The sequence below is a fragment of the Asparagus officinalis genome, chromosome 5 (assembly GCF_001876935.1).
Source record: "Asparagus officinalis chromosome 5, Aspof.V1, whole genome shotgun sequence".
NCBI lineage: Eukaryota > Viridiplantae > Streptophyta > Magnoliopsida > Asparagales > Asparagaceae > Asparagus > Asparagus officinalis.
Window position 1 is genome coordinate 92,565,534 of NC_033798.1, and position 5,830 is coordinate 92,571,363.

A 5,830-nucleotide genomic window follows, 5' to 3' on the forward strand; every position below is an offset into this window, starting at 1 on the left:
CTTTCGCGATCGACCGTCACGGTCGACCGTCAGCTCGAAAATTCCTACAGTCGACTGCCACGGTCGACCGCGTAAGTGTCTGAAAGTTTTCTAGGTTTCTTAGCTGGCTCGCGGTCGACCACGAGTTTTTCACGGTTTACCGCCGTTCACCCCAATGGCTCTTTTTGTACAGATTCGTATTCCTTATTTTTTAGGATTTTTGTTGTTTTGTTTGGGGTGTTGGCTGTTGGTTTCTCTTCCTATAAAAACCCCTCAACCCCTCTTCTTCCAAGAAGAATTAGAGAAAGTTTTAAACAAGTTTAAGAGGGTTTTACAGTTTGTTTAGTTTGTTTTTGGGGTTTGCTTTTACAAAGAGGAGCTTACATCATCTGTTGAGGAGTTCATCTTCAATATCTTCTCATCCTCTCTTTGTGTTTATAGAGAAGTTTTCTAACTCTTTTCTCTAGCAATATTATTATTGATTTTCATAATTCTTATTATTGCTAGTTTGCTATTTGAGTTAGATTTGATTTTACTCATTGTTTACACACACCCACATTGAGCTTATTGTATTTTCATACATAGTATTTTTGGGTTGGTGAGAGTTATAACAATTGAGTTTGAGCTTTCATTGTGTTCTCATCCATATTAGAGAACAATCACTTGTTATATTATGCTTATTGTGAGATTCACTTTGTAATACACTTGTACACCGAGAGAGAAGTGTGTGGCGAGAGTCGGGTATCATCCCAAGAGGAGTGGTGTCGGTTGACGAACCTAGGGAGAGGTTGTATCCGAACACTTGAGGGAGACACATCCAGTTCAACACTTGAGAGGGTGTAGAGTGGGATTACAAGAGTGTGTTAGTTGTAGAGTTTTTGGTAAACTAGAAAACCGTATTGTGTGGTGTAAACGTTGCTCAGGTAAGCGTAGAAAACCCGATTGTTGTGATAGTGGAGATCTCCTCGAGGTGAGGAGCGGAGACGTAGGTCAAGTGGTTAGACCGAACTCCGTGATTATATCGTTTTGTTTGTGATTGCATTGGCATTCTTATTCTTGTATTCATATCTTATATCGTCTTTGTGTATTACTCTTCATATTGCCCTATCTCTTTTGTAGATTGTTTATTTTACCCTTATGTTAGTTTATATATCCTTGCTCATATATTTGTAATATCTCATTGGATATATTCATTTATTCATATTGCTTATCCTAGCTCATATATCTTGTTGTATTTCATACTTTCTAGGATAACTTATTAATTAGTTTTAATTAGCATAAAATCAGATTAGATTAGCATAAGACCCTAATCACCCCCCTCTAGGGTCTAACAATTGGTATCAGAGCTTGGTGCTCTTTGATTTAAGGTCTAATCACCTTGAGTTAAAGATCCAAGTTATTTTATTTGTGCTAATCTAGTTATGATCACATTTGTCTTGCTCACATATATTCACATATATATCATGAATATGAGTGCATTTCGTTTAGGCTATGATCTAAATATTGCTCCAAAATATAAAAATTTCCCTTATGCTCAATGGTGCTCTAAATTTAAAATATTTGTTGAATCTAGAAATATTGACTTATGGGAAGTTATTGATTGTGCTTACATTATGCCCACATTAGAGAAATCCAAGTGGAGCGATCATGATAATAAAATGTTTACAATGAACAAGCTTTTGTTAGAATTTTTGCTTAATGCTTTTGACTCATCATTTCCGAACAAATTTGTTTATTTTGATAGTGCTTACAAACTTTGGAAATTTATTGAAGCATATCAAGGGGACTTGGAGGCAATCCGACAAGCTCTAGAGGATTCTTCTTCAAGTTCATGTGGAGCATCATGCACATGGCCACAAGAGGATAACTCTTGTGTAGTAAGCGATTCCGATTCCGATAATGATTTATCTACTGATGAACTCGCTTGTGCATATGAAAGATTATCTCTTGCCTATACAAAATTACAAAATAATTTTATTAATCTTAAAAACAAGCATATTAGTTTAAAATCCGATCATGAGTTGTTAGCCTCTAAACTTGATGTCATTACTAAAGAGAATGCTACACTTAAAGAAAACAATGACATGTTAAGTTTAGAAAATGAAAAATTGACTTCATCTATTGCTAGCTTAACTCATGCTACTAATAATGCCATGATAGAAGTAGTAATAATTAGAAATAAGTTTAATTCATTTAAATATGATCATGTTTTATCTACTTCTATTTCCAATGTTTGTATGCCTAACAATGTGTTGGATCATGTTAAAGAACGCATATCATCTTTAGATTTAACCCTTAAAACATGCATTGTAGATAATAAGAAACTTATGGACTTGGGTGCAAAGTCTCGTACTACAACTTCTAAACCTGTACACTTTGCACACTTGTATAGCAAAACTTATAAGTGTTCTATTTGCGGTCGTAAAGGCCATTTAGCTAAGTTTTGCTATGATGCACATAAATCCTCCAAGACTAATGCTTCTTGTGCATCTCATAAGGCTTCTTCATCACATACACATACACATACTCATCATGTTCATCATAAGCATGCTCATGTGTTTAAATATGATTTTTGTGGTCGATTTGGTCATTTGGCCAAATTTTGTTTTGATTTAAAGAGAGTTTCACATTTGCAAAATAATTTTAAAAGACCATCCATGTTTTCAAATGTTTCTAATGTTTCCCGTGCACAACCATTTGGTCAATGCAAATTATTTCAACCTTTTTATTGCACAAATTACAATCGTAAAGGTCATTTATACAATTTTTTTTGACCACTTTCGTGCACCACATGCGCCCAAGAGGGTTCATAACCCTAGGGCTTTGAGCTTGAATGATAGGGGTCATGTCCCTAAATCTTTTGGTAACAAGAGTTCTTTGGTACTAAAACAAATTTAATTTTTATACCAAGAATTTTAGTGTTTTTCTTTTTCTTTTTCTTGGTTTTGAAAAATGTGCTTTGAAATCTTTGAATATGAAAACAAATTTTCTTTGATCAAATCTTATGTTTTCATGATTACTCGTTTCAATTTTCTTGAGAGGTTTGTCTTTATATAACCCCCCCGGGTATCATGTTTACAGGATGCTAGAATGATTATATGGGTTGGAACAAGCTGAAGAGCTTGATATATTGTTGCCTCCTCTCTTAAAATTCTTTTATCAAAGATTTTGTTTTGAATTATTGCTTTGAATTCATTATATTTCACTTATATGATGATATTTATGTGTTTGTGCCTATGGATCATCTATTCCTGTTTTATAATGTATTTTATGAGTGGTTTGACCAAGTTATACAAAAAAAAAATTTCTTCTTTGATCAAAATCATTTTTGAACTCAAATCTTGATTTATGACTTCATTTGAGTGATTTGTTTTCACTTGAAAACTTTTTTCATGGTTCTCATGTTTTCCTCATTCCTTTGTTATCATAAATCTATTTTTATACACTATGTTTTTATAATTGTTAATGAGACACTATTTTCACATTGACATATTTATATGTGTTCTCATTGTCTTTTTGTACGTGAGTGATATTTATCATATTCATGTATGCTTTCTCACATATATATGCCTTAGCATTCATTTCATACATTCATGAGGCATTTTGATAGGGGGAGCAATCCCTATATCTTTCTATGTGTTATACTCACCCATGCTTATTGATAGGGGGAGCTTTCGCTCTCTTCATCCTTTTGTCCCCTTTTTGATGTTGTCAAAGGGGAAGAAATATTGTGAGTATATTCCTTCTTGTTTATATGCATGTGAATTATAATTTATATATTCATTTTCTTTCATGCATATATCCTTTTTGTAAATTGTTTGTCATCATAAAAAATGGGGAGATTGTTGGCCTTCTTGTTTTGATGATGTTTAAGAAACAATTTACTCCTAATGTTGTTTGTCTAGTGTTTGTGTTTACGTATTTATTCTAGGCAAACAACAAGTTAGAGGATGGATGGAATTACGCCATAACGATCATATCAAATGGAGGTTGGCGGATATAGTGGTTGAAGCCTATGCAATTCAAATTGAAGATCTAAGTTCTAGCTTCATCCACAAGTGTACCAAGTTGAGCTACATCGAAGATCAATCAAGCTTAGATATATTTAGCTTAGGTTTTATATTATGTGTGTTAAGTACTTTAAGCTCAACATAATATGCACACACATTTTATTGATTTTTTTGTATATATATATATATAATATTATATATATATATATATATATTATATATATATATATATATATATATATATATATATAATAATATATATATATATATATATAAATATATAGATAGAGAGAGAGAGAGAGAGCAGAGAGAGAGAGCGTAAGAGCAGAGAGAGAGAGAAATGGGTATGCTTGGTACCAAGCACAAATTTGCATTGCTGTAGTGATGTGTTGCACATCCTCATCCACTCACTACCCATGTGAAAGTGCCCATATTTGAATAAGTGGAGGAGGATGTGGACACATCACTACAAGCACAACTTTTTGTGCTTGGTACCAAGCATAACCCATATTGCTCATATAATATAATATATAACTAATATATATATATATATATATATATATCTATATATATATATATAATTATATATATGGAAAAAGTGAATCAGCCGTGACTCCGTAGGCCGGTCTGAGGCATAGCGCGATCTGGGCGCTTTTATTAAAACCAATAAAGCAATCTGAGCCCTTCTCGCTGAAAATCGCTTCCCCCAACAATCCTTCTACATTTCTCTCTCTTTCCGGCTCAGATCGCGCCACTCACCAGCCCTGCCTCCTCACCACCGCCCGACAAGCGCCGCCCCAGCTCGGCCAAGCCCTGCGACGTCCGCGCGTTACGCGTCGCCCGCGTCCCTTGCCTAAGCCATTCACAGCTCCCTCCTCCTCTCAGCTCCCGAGATCGCGCGCCATATGAGCGTCGGCGCCGGGTTCAGCGCCGTCCTACTGCCTCTCGCCATCGACACTCACCCTGTCGTCACAGCCACGCCTCCTGATGCTGCATTTGAGCTCAGCCCTCAGGTTCACCGCCCTCCGGAGCTCGACCATACCTCGAACGTCTGCCCTCATGCTTCGAAACAAATTGGAAAGAGTCGACGTCTTCAATTCTTCAAAATCAAAGATCCTACCTCTTCTAAATGCCATAATGCCTCACTTCGTAAGTAATTTGCCATGATATATTTAAATTTTTTTAACATCTTCATGAATATTATAATTGGTTTTGTTGTAAGCCATGGATGTAACATGTTTGTGTTAATAAAACTTGTATATGTCATACTTGCGTTCTAAATTTGCCCAAAATATATTAATTTTTACTCTTTCTGACATTATAATTTCCTCTGCTAGGCAAGAATAACACACCTTGAGACATTCCAGCAAATTTGTTTGTTATTTTTCGGAATTTAATTGAACCATAAATGCGAATAAAATTAGATGAAAGACACATAAAAGCCCTACAGACGATCACCATTTTCATCACAGCTGTCTCATATACCACACATCCGTGAAGCAACTGCAGCAAATAGCAATTGATTGCTGTATTCAAATATTTATTGTAACTTCATTTGTGAATTGTCTCGTTGATTGGAATAAACAATTATGTTGTTCTGGAATTAAGATGATATCACCGAATTACCGATTGCCGAAGAGGGAACTTAATGAAACCCACAATACGTTTCACACATATTAAGGCTCTCATTAATCATATCTACAATTCATTCTCGGCCATTCTAGTCGCGCTCCCCGAAATCACCGCCTTCTTTTTCCTCATCGGCTTTCTTATAATTCTTTTACAAATTGGAGGTTGTAGATTGTATTTAAGCCCGCTGGCCCCTACTCATTTTTATCGGA